Source organism: Passer domesticus, chromosome 15 (assembly GCF_036417665.1).
Source record: "Passer domesticus isolate bPasDom1 chromosome 15, bPasDom1.hap1, whole genome shotgun sequence".
In the NCBI taxonomy this organism is placed as follows: domain Eukaryota; kingdom Metazoa; phylum Chordata; class Aves; order Passeriformes; family Passeridae; genus Passer; species Passer domesticus.
The window spans coordinates 6,341,997-6,358,220 of record NC_087488.1 but is presented as its reverse complement, the minus strand read 5'-3'; the positions used below and the strand labels follow the sequence as shown (position 1 = coordinate 6,358,220).

At 39.9% G+C, this 16,224-nt stretch overlaps 1 long non-coding RNA gene across 1 annotated transcript in view; it reads left to right on the top strand.

Moving 5' to 3' along the window:
- The window catches only part of LOC135281282 (uncharacterized), a 173,941-nt gene that overhangs the window by 55,289 nt on the left and 102,428 nt on the right, over positions 1 to 16,224 (top strand). The window contains exons 3-4 of the long non-coding RNA XR_010347977.1: positions 9,148 to 9,239; positions 9,551 to 9,644. This is a non-coding gene — a long non-coding RNA (uncharacterized LOC135281282). The remainder of the gene's footprint in view (positions 1 to 9,147; positions 9,240 to 9,550; positions 9,645 to 16,224) is intronic.

Genomic DNA, 16,224 nt, shown 5'->3' with positions numbered 1-16,224 from the left:
TTAATCATATGCATATCTTGAAACTCAGGGTCTGGCTTCTCTTTTCTCAAGACTGCACAGTGCTCTTCCTTGGTGTGGAGTATGTGACCAAGCACTTTGCTAAGGATTCAACTATGTGCAGCTGAATTGAATTCCCCTTCATGTTGATTTTAATCTAATTACAGTCATGGTACATGTTAATTGCAACCTGCCTGCTGTGCCAGGTCTTGGCATGCTCTGCATGTGGGGACATCCAGCTGGAGATGGTTTGCATGGAGTTGGTTTTCAGTCTGGACCTTTTTGTTGCTCTGCAAGAATGTGGAACTGCTGGTGTGGAATGTGGAAACTTGCTCAGAAATGTTTGGAATGAAGTTAATACGTGCAGAAAACATCCTGCTGACAGAGGTTGCCCAGCCCTTTTCTAGTAGAGAAGACTTTTTAAAATTTTTATAAACTATGTCAAATGTCTTTGACTTTCATAGAAGGTGTTTGACATTTAAATGGAAGCCCCTGGGTTTACAGAAAAGCCACATTTCTTTCTCCCATGTATTTCAGTTAACTGGGTTATAAGCTCTTACAAGTTGCTGTTTCTCTTCCACATTCTTGTATTCCCCAAGAAAATTATGGTATCTAACCTAATTAATATGTGAATATGAAACTCTCTGAAGAGCTAAAACTCAATTTAGCCTAAGTGGCAGAAGTAACACTGCAATGCTGGGTAAAGCACACAGTGCAGAGCAGCAATCCCAGTGTGAAGGGATTTTCATGGAACACATCCCTACCCTTCCTGTGCCCCCAACACCTGTGACATCCCCCAGTGGCACTTGGAACAGCTGAACTGAAGGAAATGGCTGGGGAATTAAAATTTTAATAGAGTTACCTGATTGTTTATTAATTTCTCACAGTATTCCAGATTGAGGGCCAGTGGATTTGCCATCCTGCCCTCCAAAATTAGAAACTGTGAGATTTAAGGTTGTCCACTGAACCTTAATTCTCCCCCCAGCACTTCTGTCCAGTTTCTGGCTCCTCAGTGGTACCCTGGGTTTGTGGTGCTGCTTGCAGCAGAGAAGTTGCCCACAGAAATGACAGAGGGAATATTTCTCAGGCCTCTCTAATTCTGGCATGTGCTAACTTTCAATTGGGTGACTTTGCTGCGTCCTTTAACATAGCTATTTTTGTGTGTGTGTGTGTGTATAAATTAAAAATAGCTCTATAGAAATAACTTTAAAACCCTGGAGTATTTAATAGCAAGCAATTCCTTTTTATAAAAAATTTATAACAACTTATAAAATGTAATCAACAGAGAATTGTGCCCCCGCTTTTGAATTCTTTAGATGGTTTTAAAAATAATACTTTAAGGATGTTGGAAATGGCAGCATGAAGTGTTTCTTTCCTGTTGAATAGATACTAAAATAAATTATTCCAACTGTATTAAAAATATGAAAAGCCTACCACTGTTACATATACTTGAGCTGTGTGAAAGCACCTCTGTTTGATGGGATAATTGCTCTGGCATATATAAACATAATTTATTTTACTGAGATTTAAATATTAAACACCAAAGTTCTTCAAAATGAGGTCCTAATGATGCAGTTCTTCACTATGCCTGCAGTCAGAGGTGTTCATCTTGAGTCAGTTTATGAGAATTGTCAAATATTAGGGTTTTGTTTTACCTTTATTTGATGTTCCTTCTTATTTTCAGTAAGGAGTAAACACTATAGTAGAGGCTCAATGCAAAGAAGCTGTGAAAAAAATCTAAAAAAACAACATTTAAAAATTTATAAATTTGAAAAGCATGACAAACTGGAATGCCATTTAAAATGCTCTTTATGGAGCAGACAAAATACTAAGTCTGTTGTGTCCAGATAAAACCTGGTTTAAAGAACTTTACATAATCACTAGAGATGGTAAAAATGTCAACTGGTTTTAATAGTGTTAGGGAAATTAGCTTATTTTTCCCAGCCAATATTTTTCTAGGAAAATTGTGGATGGGGCTTTTTTTGAGATGTCAGAAGGTAAAAGATACCATTTAGTTTTAATTTTTTTTCATAGGGAAGCATAAAAGCTGTGGCCAGAATGAAAATAATTGTCAAAACATTTGAGCCCCCAAGCAATGTGTCAATCCAAGGCAAAATAAAAAATAGAAATAAATAATCTTTTTGCTAAAATCTCTGTACTGAGCTCACGTCACACGAGTCTCATCCTTGTCAAACAGAGCAGCTGGGTAGAACAAATCCTGGCATTACACTCCTGAGTCTTTGTGGAGAGCCACAGGGTAAATCTGGAGCAATGGAACAGCTTCCCACAGCTGGGATGTCTGATTATGTGCTGTGCTGCAGAAATTACAACACACTGTGCTTAAATGTGGGAACAGGATAAAGCTGTATAGAAAGCCAGACGTAGATAACCAATACAAACATGCTGCCATAATAAAATATTTGATTTCCCTTCACGTGTAAAAATATCTTGCTTTTAGAACATGCGTATTTGTAAATAATGAATTTTAATGATGAATGCTAATGACTGTAGATCAAAACAAGACTCTGGAAGTTGAGAACTATATTCTAAGGAGAGTATGTTGGCTTTAATTTAAGGCAAATTTTATATAATATTGCTTGTTGCAACTAAACCTTGCTGTACTACTGCCCTTCTTCTCCTGCCATCTATTATCTCCTCAATTCTCTGTGCATTAAGGATGATTTACATGCTGGGTATATCTGACATGGCTTAGAAAAATGTGTTCTGCAGTCTTGACCAGCATAGTGTTCTGGGGAAATGCCTTCTTTGGTGCCATAAATGAATAGCTGAAAACTGAGATTTAACAAACTGTTACTTTTTCCTCTTACACTTCTCTCTGGTAAGGGAAACTGTTTCAACACAGTCTTTCCAAAGCCTGCTCTTCAAACTTGTTTTCTATACATTAAAAAACCCCAAACCCAATACAAAATTCCAAAGTCCCACCAAAGGTTAAAGAGTAATCATGTTTTATCTAGCACTGCTGTCCCTTTAGCCCTGCAGAGCACAAGATCCTTTTAAAAACAGTTTCACATTCCTTTCACAGGCTCTTCCAACATGAATATATTGTGAAGGGGTCCTGCAAACCTTTGTTGGCTGCAGCACTTCACAGGGAGTCAGGATGAACACACTGCAGACCAGTCCTGCTCTCAGGAGTGTGGATGAGAGTCTGCCACAACTCTTAGAAGCAAACTCTCAAAATTCTGTATTTGCCTTAAATTGTTATGTGGTATTACACTGGTCCTGCCAGCTCCCTGACCCCAAAATATGATAGGATGGGCTTTTCTGCTCTTCTCAGTTTCTGCTGTTTGCTCCTGGGTGTCTCCTCCCAGCTCCCATTCCAGCAGGCTGGTATCAGTGAGATCAGGAGCTGTGCTGCAGCTGTCCTTGGCCTTTGTTATCAGGCCAAAAATAACATCAGCACCATGTGGTGGTGCCAAGATTGTAGCCAGCTGTAATGACATGTGTTTTGTTGAGAAATTGGTGCTGTGACTCTGAATAACAATAATAATAACAATAATAATAGTAATAATAATAACAGTTTTAACAATAATGATAGTAATAATAATAACAGTTGTTTGGCTGGTGCTGGTGGTGTTTGCACAGGAGAGGGAGGCTGCTCTGCTCTGCATCCTTCAGAACTCCCTGGTGCAGAGCATGCTTGTCACTGTTGGGATCTTGGTTTGCATTTAGAAATCTCCTTGTGAAATGCAAAACTGGTATCAATGTTTGTAAATACAATCTGGGCCAGCTCCCAATGGGCACCATCACAGAGCCAAACCACACTGGGAGAGCTGGGACAGACCACAGCTTTTGGCCAGAGCAGGGCTTCCATGCACAGTGGTGGGGCCTGAGAAACCTGGGTTACTCAACAATAACATATGAATATAAAAAATAATTTCAAGCACTCCATTGCCCTGAAAAAACATGGGGGGAGAGGACATATCCAACAGACTGCACTGATTTAAGTCAGGGGATGCTGGCTGTCAGTTTGTTGTGTGGAAATGGTCCATCTAGACATTATGTTTTAATTTAAAACAAATTACTGATACAGGGAGAAGTGAAGTTGAGGATGTTGCTCCAGGATCACTATATCCACAGTGGTGGGGCCTGAGAAACCTGGGTTACTTAATAATAACATATGAATATAAAAAAATCATTTCAAGCACTCCATTGTCTTGAAAAGGCATGGGAAGAGAGAATGCATCCAACAGACTGCACTGATTTAAGTCAGGGGAGGCTGGCTGTTAGTTTGCTGTGTGTCACAGGGTGTTACATACCAGGACTGCTGCTCCAGCACAGTCCAGGGCTCATTCTGTGCAGCTGCCTGGGGTGGCTGAGCAGGGTTCCTGTTCTGAGGTAAACCCTGAGCACTGCCTGCTGCTCCACAGTGCTTGGAAAACCAGGAGAGCTCTCACAGCAGTGAGTTCTCACAGGACAGGTTCACTGCTTGCCCCCTCACTGCACAGAGCAGACTTCTGGGGTTGCTCATTAAACCCCTGCTATTTATACCAGAAAACAACTCTCCAGCAGTGCACGAAGTTTGTATTTTGTTGATAAGCCATTTGCCATCCTGCCTGTTAAAAGCTAAGAGAAAAAAGGAAAAAAGTGTGAGGTGTTGACATCAGAGGGTATTTGTAATAATGAGTAATGTGCTACAGAGCTGATAGAGCTTGGCTACCATCTCTCTGCTGCATTATTTTAGTGGCTATGTCTAGCTGTCTACTAGCTGTGACACGTTTTTATGGTTTATCATAAAAATAAAAGTGTGTCTATTACCTCTAGCTGGAATCTGGATGATGCATAAAAACTGAAGGAAGGGAGTTCATGTAAGGAATAATATCAAAGGAATTTTTAGTGTGCCATGACAAGTACTGCTCATGCAGCAGGGCCTCCTGCAGGCTGTGGCTTCCCATGTACACAGCCCCAAAGCTAAGGCACCCCTGAGCTTCCCCAGACAAGCTCTGGGCTGGGTAAGGCATAAAACTATTTGCAGATTGGGTGTAGCAAAAAGTGTTAGTCACTTCTGATGGGAGCACTCAATCACCTGGTATCTAAATAAGAGTGAATTTGTATTTTCTTCTCTTTGCTGCATTCTTTAGTTCTTCCTACTTTCAGAAGCTATTATAAAGTCATTGAGAAGAAGAAGGAAAAATTTTCTTTCTGGCCAAGTATTAAAAATACCAGCACAATCACTTGTATTTGACAATGAAAAACCTTTCCAAGGAATTTTACATGCTAAATTGAAATAAAATCTTCAGTTGTTTCTCTTCAGGTCTTGATTAGCTTAAATGGGCTCTTCATACGCTGAAGGAGTCTTAGAAGAATATTAAAAGGAGGGGAAAGATACTGGATAAAGCAGGTCAACTCTATTAGAATCTTTTCGGGTTTCATTTGTTACCTCTGTAATTCTTGTGGGAAGTGTATTAATGGAAACCATTCTGGCCTAGCAGAGATGTGAAATAGAGAAAAAAATATCAAGAAGACCCTCTGGGACTCTGTCCTCAGCTGTGGTAAATTGGAAGAGCTCTCTCAAAGTTGTTCTAAATTATAACAGCTGAGACTCTGTTCCTTATCCCTTCCTTCCTTTGTGCAGCAAAGTTTTGTCTTTGTTAATTAAAATAATTAACTAATTAAAGTAGTAAGTGAAAAAATTAACTAATTAAAGTAATAAGTGAAAAATTTATTAGTAAAATGAAGAATTTTATGTTCATTTCTCTCCTCTGTAGTCAATGGACTAAAAAAAATTGTGTCCAAAATCACAAAATAGCACATGCAAGAAATTTTGAAGTTCAGAGAAAAGAAAAATATCTTGTTAGCAGTTTTTCTCCTTTCCCTTTACTGTAGAAAAGGAAACATTGCAGATGTGATGCTGATGGGGGCCATAAAACTCCCAAACCAGGATGCTGACCTGAGATGCATCAGGCTTAGTGCTGCATAAATCCTGAAAGAATGCTTGTTGTGGGAAATGGTCCATCTAGACATTATGTTTTAATTTAAAACAAGTTACTGATACAGGGAGAAGTGAAGTTGAGGATATTGCACCAGGATCACCATGTCCGCAATTTCTACTTCCAGAGCTGGAGACTTTTATTAGAAGCATATCTGAAACACAGGGTACAGAGCTGCTTTGCACAAATTCATGGCTTGCTTCCGAGGCAGATTACTTCTTCCAACGTTTGTACCTTTCTTCTCATATAATGTAACAACAAAGCATTAATCATGCAAATATCAATATTTAATGATTATGTGGTTAATGCCTGCAAAGCACTTTAGAGATAAAAAGTGCTCTATAAATCCAAATGTAGGATAGTTACTCTTTGCCTTATCTTAGTTGGATACAGAAGGGCTGAGAACCAGTTCATGTTATCTGGAAAGGCAGGTGCCTGATGCTTCTGATACCAAGGGTGAAATATTCATTCTAAACTTACTGAGCTATGTGACAATCTTTTCTTTCGCTTCAACCTGCTTTTGAAGTTTGCACTACTAGAAACATTTGTATGGTAATGAGGATACTTCTCAAACCTCAAAATATACTAATTAGGCAAAAAAACAGGACTGGGAACATTTGGCCAGCTAATTAAAATGTCATAATTGGTGCTGCAGAAACCATTGTTACAATTATATAAATGAAGATCTACTGTCTAATGAGAGACTGAGAGAAGAGGATTATTGTAGAAAAGTAAGTGGAGCACAAGTTTTCCGTGCACGTCAGCATTGCTAAAAAACCCTCAATATGGCCCTTTTAAAGTGATGGGTGAGTCACAGTCACCTTTCCTAAAACATCTCCTTTTAATTGAAGAGTTTCTTTTGGACAGGGTAGCAAAAGTTAAATGGCAACTTATGAAAGCCCTGCTGGATGTTACAGGAGGCTGTGTACGGGAGTGTTTGTTGAGTTTGGCTGTAAGCACTCACTGGGCAAGGTGAGCTCCTCAAAACAAAGATGTTTGTGGATCCCAAGTCTCCCTTGCTCCTTTTACTTTCTGTGTCTGTGTTAAGGGAAGTGCTCAGGTTTAAGTGGGAGATGAAACACCCCAAAAGCTGTTTCCTTAAGTGTCATTTTTGCCAGCACCATTCTCAGTTGTCTGCTGGCACATAGCAACTTTCTCAGCCATTACAACATCTGAGGAGAAAATATCCAGTTCATATATTCTTGGAGAAGGTTTATTTAGCAGGATTCTAGGTTTTGCAATGTAGAAGAGGACATGTTCTCCCTAAAAGTCTCTGCTTAAAAACCTTTCTCCACCTGCAAAAAATATTGAAACTACTCTACAAAATACTTAAATGTGTTGACTTTTGAGTTTATGCATAAATATTCCCAAGTAATCTGAGAGTTTTGCGGAAGAGATATGGGTGTGTTTTAAACCAGCCCTGTCAAAATGATGAAGTCTCTATTAAATTGTGTGTGCAGCAGCCCTCCTCCACTTGAGGAGGCCTAATGAGAACCTTGTGGTCCTTTGTAGGGGTTTCAGGCTCAAAGCTGCCTGGATGGGTGAATGTCTGGAGCCCTGACAAAGCCCAGGCCAAAATGATAGATGGGAATATTGCAGGTAGCAATGGGATCTGGCAGCTCAAAGTCAAGACTAGTAGGAGATATCCAGACACTGTGGAATGCAGGGGTGGTGGAAAAATATTGTGGGGCAGTTCAGAGAGGGAAGAGCAGAGTCTCCTTGGAAGGCTGGAGAGCTGTTTGTGTCCTCAGTGAGCTCAAAATGTGGCTTTGCAGAGGAGAGATCTGTCTTTGGTGGGGACTGATGCAAGCCACTGCCACCAGCAGAGCAAGACTGTGCACATTTGCTAACAGAAGGGTGACAGCACAAACGGAGACTATTCAGCCAAGGCTTCCATGAGTAGCACAGATTTATTTTTAATTTTTTTTTTGTTTCCTAAGAGTGATTGTAAAAAAAAATATCATTTGATGAAACCATGTTGAGATTCATTTCAACCTGACAAATAAGGGAACATAGCAGAGAAGGCAGGTAAGGTTTAGTTTATTTAAATTGGATTAAAAATAGTGTCTGAAATTTGTTGAGTGACATAATTTCCTCTTGGTTTGCAGACACCAGCTGGAGATAGCTAGGATAGTGGAGAAAACCTGTCAGGCACCTCAGTGCAGGCAGCTAAGAGTCCTGCTGAAAGCAGTGGGGAAAATAACACCCAAAGCAGAGAGCTCTCTCTCCATGTTTAACACTCAGTGTTTTGAAGGCAGGATACTGATTATTGTCTGTCGTGACCCAGGGCTCTTGTCAGTTGGTTAAAATTAGCTTCAGGCTCTTCTCCGTGCTCAGAACTCCGTGCTCTGGGTGTGGGAAGCTATTTAAATCTATTTACATAATTTTGGTACGTTTTTCTTAAAATATTTCTCTATGATTGAAGAGCTCTTTCCTGGGTTGGCCCTTGCTGGAGCTATATCAGCAATTTTAGTGGGAAGTCAGATTTCAAGGGAAAAGGAAAGATCCCCTGTGTGGCATGGGCTGATGGAGGTTCCTGGGGCAGGGGGTGGCACAGCCCTTCCCCAGGAGCCAGCCTGAGTGGGAGCAGCCCCAGCCCACATCCCTCTGCATCACTGCCTCCCCTTCCAACCTGAGAATTCCTTGTGCCACAAAATGATTTCCCCCTTGAGCGGGGCAACTTTGAAATTGTCTGATTTTTTAAAAACTGAGGCCCTATGGGTAAGACAGTCATCATTTAGTTATGTTGAAAAAAGAGAGGAGAGGAATCCAGCATTGCTGACAAGGTGTGAGGCACAAAGAAACAATGAGCAATTTAAAAACCCCACAATTACTTTTGCTAGGATTTTTCCTCAAAATTCTGAGTCGTTTGTCACATCTTTTAAACAGTCAGGTGCATTAGCATACTGAAAAAGTGTAAACCCACACCTTCTTAATGCCTCTTGGAGTAAACTGCAATGTACTGTGTTTAGAGGCTTTAGACTGGATGACTTTGGTTCATTCAGAGATATTACTTTAAAAGTGGACTATGATTTTTTTTTTTTGCTATTATTTTTAGTATACTGTACTTCTGAACCAGCATTCAGAAAAACATATGTTTTATAAGGGAAATAGTTTTGTTATAAGCTGACATTGGCTAAAAAGTAAAATTAGGAAAGTTTGTGTGAGAGAGAGGAGTAAAAAGATGTATTTTGTCCATCAGGGGATGTGCAGTTATGGGACAAAGGAGGACACATTTGGGATTCAATTCAGGCTCAGGGTTACAAACGCTCTCTTCTAATCAGAAGCACACAGGTGAGAGACATGCTTTGTGTCTTTTGTGCCTCCCATCAGAACAGATTCAGGTGCATGCATTATGCATGAGGCAAGTACCAGCACTGATGCAGAATAATCCATAAAATATGAAGCTGATGTTATGAATAATTAAAGCACAAACACACTCAGAAACACCTGCATGCAGCTAATAGGGTGGGTTGGACTTGGCCTATCAGAAATACAGAATTGGAGCTGTCCCTCCTCCCCTTGGTGTCCCTTGGGCTCTGTGAGGAGCCTGCCACAGGGCACAGGGCACCCCCCTGGAGCTTCAAACCCCTCTGTGGCTACAGCTGCAGAGGGACCTGGTACCTGTTTTCTTCAGAGAGAAATTGCCAAAATTCCTCCATGTTATAATATTGAAAAGGCTGAACTTTCAGCCTCCTGGTAAGTAAATGCCAGTTTTGTTTAGAGACAGTGCAAAAAAATGAAATATTTAGCTTTTATCAATAATGTACCCTCTAAGTAACAGTGCTTACATCGACACATAATCTGTGACAAACTTTCACAGATCCCCTGATGCATTTGAGGCAAGCTCAAGGGTTTCTTTAACTTGTAGGAGATGAATAACTTCTGATGTTCCCTGCAGAGAAGGGAAAGAGCAGGGCAAGAACTGAGCTAAGAGAATCAACGGCAGAGAAGGTCATATAAATTATTACTGCTTGTATGGCTTGTACAGATACCCACTCAGGTGGTGTTGGTGCCCCTGCTTAATACTTTTATGATCTCAGTGGAGATCCTGGGTCTGTTGGGGAAGATTGAGTACAGAGCACAGCAAAACATCCAGGTCCTAAAGCATTTGTTTGAAATAGAGGCAAAAAATCATGAGATCTTTTCTGAAGTTAAATGACCACATTTTTCTGAATGAGTAAAGCTGGGGAATATATAAAGATACCTAGCAGAGATTGATCACACTTTTACCTGAAACAGGAGAGAAAGCTTCTCTTATCTCATAACATATATTTTAATTTATATCTCTGTAAGAGTGATTTGAATGTAATGGAAAATAAGGTCTGGATTGTGGTTTACGTTTTATATGCACAACTCACACTACAGCATATTTTAGTTTTTATATTTATATTTCTAGATTTTTATACTGCTGCTCTGATAAAGGAGCTCTAGCTGTGTGCACAGCAATCTTACATCGTTGTTATTTAAAATATCTTCTTTGGTCTGATGTGTTGGATCTAAGGAAAGTCTTTCTGTACTTTTATTTCTTGAAGAGAGACTGTGTATTACTGAAAATAGAGCTTTCAAAGTAACCAAATCACAGTGCTCTGGATGGATCACAGAGTGTGGGCTGAAGGGACACAGTGCTCAAGGGATAGAGTGGAGAGGACGTGGATGAAACCAGAGAAGCTGGACCCACGGGTCTCTGAGTTTGCATCAGCTAAAAAGACAAAGCTCCAAGAGTCCCCCAAAGCCAGTCCTTACAGGGGCAGTTTGGATGATATTTCTGCATACAAGAGGAACAGCTTTCCTCTGGTTTCAAAACAATGAATTAATTTCTAGTTTTGCCATGAGACTCACTGTCTAATGCTGTTGGAAGTTTTGCATTCCCTGTTCTCAATTGGTAGACCTGGAATGTGTTCCTATTTAAATTAGGCTGTAGGCATTAGGCAAAAAGAAGTCATTTTTCAGTTAATTCTAGAACTAGGACAACAGCCCCTTTGGAAAATGCTTCCTTTATGAAAATAGTACTCAAAAGAGCCTGACAAAGCACAAAATGATTATGTGCGATTCTCTAGATTGTTTTACCAGCTTAGTTTGCAGAAGCAAAAGTTCTGAAACACTTTGTGGCTGGCGTCTTGCGTCAAACATCAAGAAATCACCATTTGTGTTCATCTCTCGAGGTTAGGCTAAGTGCTGAAATCTTTTAGCATGATTTGCTGCCAATTTATATCCAATGACTCTTCCCTTGCCTCTATAAACCATTAGATCCTGGGATGCCTTGGGTTCTCCACCTACCTTAGATTAAATAGGGCAGAACTGCAGAAAACCTTCAGATACTATCAACACTCTGCTGTTTAAGGGAAAAACAAAACCCAATAAGTACCCTAAACCCAAACAACCCCATATATTATTAAGGAGTAAGATGAACTATTTCTGTGTTCCTCCCCTGATTTTTCAGTTCAGTGTCATTTTCACTGTGGTGACTAAATGTTCATATCCATGGCACTCTTCCTTTCCTGCTCCGGGACTGAAGGAGCTGCAGTGGCATTGGCACATGGGCAACACTAATTATGCATGCAGGATCTTTCCCACTGGCAGATTGAGGATTTTCATGTCCTTCACTGTTTTTCACGTAATTTTTTTAGGCAGTGAATTTCTGTTAATTTTGTCCTCCTGACAAGGAGGAACAAATTTTAAAGTGTGGGTTCATAGAATATAGGATATCTTTTGACTGAGCTTCTAAGAAATTGTTCCTTTGTCACAAACCACCACAGAGCTTCATAGGCATCCTGTGAGCTGAGCTGACAGGTAGGATGCTCTTCACACAAAGCCCATGTTTTCCTTAATAATTGCTGAGTATTTAAGAAATAAATAGCTATAAACAAAATTTAAACATATATTTACTGTCACCCAGTCACAGCAAAAGATGCTGTGCAACTACATGTCCTAGCAAGAATTAGGGCTTTTCCTAAAACTACTTTAGCCTTTTATTTTGTTTTTAATTATGGTTTTACACCAAATTCAAGAACTTTTATGCTTCGAACCTGCTTTAAAAAAAGACCAGTGTGGGGTTGCTGAATTCTGCCAAAAACACTTTAATACTGAAAAGTAATGCTGTATATGTACAGCAGCTGCTGGAGGTGCAGGTAAAATAGACATGCTTGTAAATTATTTTTTCTTATTTAGTAAGGAACTGAAAAATGACATTTTTCAGTTCTGTGACCTTTGAGAAAGTATCTACAAGAAAAGTTGTGCAGATTTTAACCCTCACAGCCACACTTGCACGATCCACACCATCAGACTAACCATGCAGTTGATGGATACTCTAGTGATCTTGGTCACATTATGCCAATTATATGGAGTGGCCCCAAAGCCACTGGTGATACCCACAATGAGCACTTGAGGTGTAATAGATGGGTCTCTTAGTGAATCACTTCCTTTGAAGCACTCACAGACCTGCTGCAGTAGGAATCTTGTACAATGTATCCAGGCTGTTCTGCTGCTAATACTGTCCACATGGTTCTAAAATAGACCTTGCCAAATCATTAAATGGATCTTGCAGAGCAGTGAATTTTAATTGCTCTGGGGATACTGAGAGAGAACAGTATTGATTGACTAACTTTATGTAAGTTTATTAAGAGTTGTTAATCTAATATCTAATTAAGGGATTTTGTTTTACTTTTTTGCACGATATCTCTGTGATTTTATTAATGATATTTTAAATGTTCCATCTCTAATAATTTACATGCACCAAAAGGGAATTAAAAGAATTAACTTGGACTGAAATATTTTCCCCCTAGGGCAAACTTTTCAAACGTGGTAGTTTCAGACATCTAAATTCAGAGTTAGCCACAAAGAGGTGCTGAGATGCAGAAGAACTGAAAGGTGGGAGGCTGGCTGTCCATGTCAAAGGTTACACTGTGAGAAGAGGTAGGATGAGGTGGCAATGGGCAGGATGGGGTTTTTTCTCTGTTGTAAGCTTTTCCACATAAAATCCCCTTGCAGATAAAGGAAACCTAATGAAGGGACAAGCAAGCATGGAGGTGAGGTGGTGGGATGCTCTGCTGAGAATGGGATGGCAGCGAGATGCAAATACATTGAAAAGAACAGTTGCCTCCTGCCAAAGTGATTTTATGTCCTGCAGAACCTCTGCATTATGGATTGTGATCCTGTGAAGAAGTGAATTTTAACATTAATGTCAGTGGATCAGAATTTGTCATCTCCCCCTGTGGCTCCTGATGAGGACAAAGCAGACTAGAGAAAATGGTGAAGATTTCTTCTTTTTTTCTTGTGTGCCCCAAATCAGAACAGGATTGGTTAGTTTTGAATTTAATTTGCAAGTAGGCTCTGCAGACTAAGGGAATTTGTCTAGGAAGAGAAAGAGCTGATCAGGTAGTTTAACAGAGTATGTCCTCTAGCCCTGGAATTTTTCTACTGAAAAATGTGACATAACTGGATATCCTTGGAATACAAATTACTACTGTGATGCATTTGTCATGGGTGGATACCATGTTGCGCTGAGTCTACCAGCAGTTTTTAATGAAAAGGTATAAAATAAAATAAATTTCAGACCATGTTCCAGGGAGAATATTTTCCCTGTGAAAACTGTGGTAAAGGACATGGAAATGTCAGGGAGAGTGAATTTAAAGAGGGGGTGCAAAGCTACAGAACCACTTCTGGCTCACATTACTGGGAAAGGACATATTTTGCATAGCCTGTGGCACAAATAAAGTGTGAGGCTACATCCCATGGGCTAGGTGCTGGAGAGCCATTAATAAATGACCATTTCCATATAACACATGGCACAGCTGGCACAAGGCAAGGAAGAAGTGATGAGAAGGTTGGCAGATCCCACTTATTTATTAATTGTTCTAAGAGAGTGAGCTAAGAGATGTTTTCTACAAGATATATAGCACTAACCTTTGGTTTGAAGGATTTAGCCTGTAAATAGCCAAACACAAAATTCAACAGCTTTAAGTGTACTGTATTTCAAGTAGAAAATGGTGATCAGCAAAGGCAAACTCAGAGTTTGTGTCAGTCGTCTCATTGCATCAGTTGAGACTTTTGTAAATGCACAGAAAACCCCTGACCTGACACCTTGTTAATCAGGACACTGATAAGTGAAAGAAGTGATTGAAAAATAAGTTATTATTTGTTTAAAAACAATCTAAACTTAGCAAAATATGTCAGTGAAAATGCACCTACTTTCAAACCTGCTTGAAATAATAGGTCTGAGGATTGATATCAAGGGCATCATCCTATGCAAGTCTGATCAATTAAATACCTATAGGAAAAAACCCCAGCTCTGAGTGACTAGGAAGGCTTGTCTCACAGGGAGCTTTATTGAAATTCATATGGACACTGTCTCCCATCCTCAGGCTGCCTCCAATGTGTGGCATTCAATTCCAAAACCTTTCTTGTTTGTCTCCACTAAGAAATGTCCCTGATGACCAGACATGCCAAGATTTAATAATCAGCCTTGGACAGAAATAAAGCAAATGCATAAATCCCAGAAAGAGCAAAGTAAATCTTGTGGTTCCTACCACGAGAGGCTTCCTACAGCGATTTCAAATTGTGTTTGTATGCAGAAGTGTTAGTTATTAGCTTTCCCTCTGATCTTTTAAGTCATCATGGTTTTTTGATCACAAAATTCCAAACATTTACTAGGCAGAAAATTTGGTCCCTTGCTTAATTAATGAAAGTAGATTAAAGCTTTTGCTGCAAGGATAGTGATAATGTCACAAGAAAAAAAAAAGATTATGTTATTTACATCATGTTTGCATCCTGAATAAATAGGCAAAATGTGAAAAACACAAGGCTAGTTCCCACCATTTGCAATTTTGTGTAACAAAAGCTGATAATTAGCAGAGTGCAGTCTAAGCTGGGTACATCTGTATGCATTTCTATTAAACCTTCTAAAGGCTATTTCAATAAAATTCTTCAAATGACTGTCTATTTTCATGGTACACAAGTCTCAACAAACACCCAGAAGAGTAAATGAGTTTTTCAAAAGAAAGGTGCCATGCTCACTTAGCATGGATTTAATTTTTGTAGAAAGAGATGAGCTTAGTAGCAGCAATTTCACCTACTGAATTGATAGCACTTAGGAAGTTTTAATTGTAGACCGTAAAATTCCTCTTAGCTCCTGGCTCTGTTACTCTTGGATACAGCATTGCAGGGTACAGGGTCTGCTCCAACCACTCCTGCACACTGTAATGAGGCAAAATGCATAAAAATTATTCTGCTAGTTTAGCATATATCATGTTTTTCCTAAAGAAAACAAAAAAGAAAGAAAAAATCTCCAACACCCTGGGCACTAAAACAGTCATGGCATGAAATCAATTTTGTAAATGTCAAGACATCGGACTGGAATTTTCCAGGGAGTCTAAGCGCATTAGCAGCTCAAATCCCATTGAAAACCCACCATATATACTCTGGACAAATTACAGAAACAGCAGATCTGTGAAAACAGCTGCCCTGGCAGTGTGGAATATTCCTTGGAGAGGAGCTGGGGTCAGCTGCAGAGAGGGGTTGCAGGGAGGGCACCTCACCAGAGTGACCAGAGATGTTTTGTGTGTCCTCCCCAGCAGTGCAGGATGCTGGAGGGATGTGGCCCTCCCTGCAGGGCTGGGTGTAGCTGCAGCCCCAGTTTACCCTTCCAGCAGTTGGGTAGAAGTAGATGTAGAGGGAGAGATGTCATATACCCATTTAAAGCTTCCTGAGCAAATAGGCAGGTGAAATATGAAAATTTTTATCTAAAAAGAACAACACCGACCCTTCAGCTGACACTCACCCCTGTTCCTCCAAAGCAGTTAAGTGAGGAGAGGATGGGCAGAATACTGCCTTTCAGTATTCTGTCAGCAGAAAATGTTTTCCCTAGGATAGTGTCTATCTTCCCTTCAGCAGTATTTAAAATGTGGTCTGAGCAAAACCCCAGGACCCTCTTTTCCTCAAAAATGTATATTTGTATATATATAAGTACACATATGCATATATACAAAGAACTTCTTTTTACCCTCCTGAAATTAGTCATTAAATTATGATGATGATGTTTGTGTTCTACCACGTGTTATAGCTCAAATGCTTGTAACTCCAGTCCTTCCTTTAAACAAAGTTCTCCCACCTGGCTGCATCTGCTGTGTTTGATGGCACTGGCTGGTACCTGACACCAGGGAGAGCAGGGACACACTTGAATATTGTGCTTGCATTTCTTCAGATATCAAAGGTGATGCTTCTCTTCCTCCTCCCAGGCACCTGGGATTTCAGACATCAGCTCATGCTCTTTGTAGGCAGC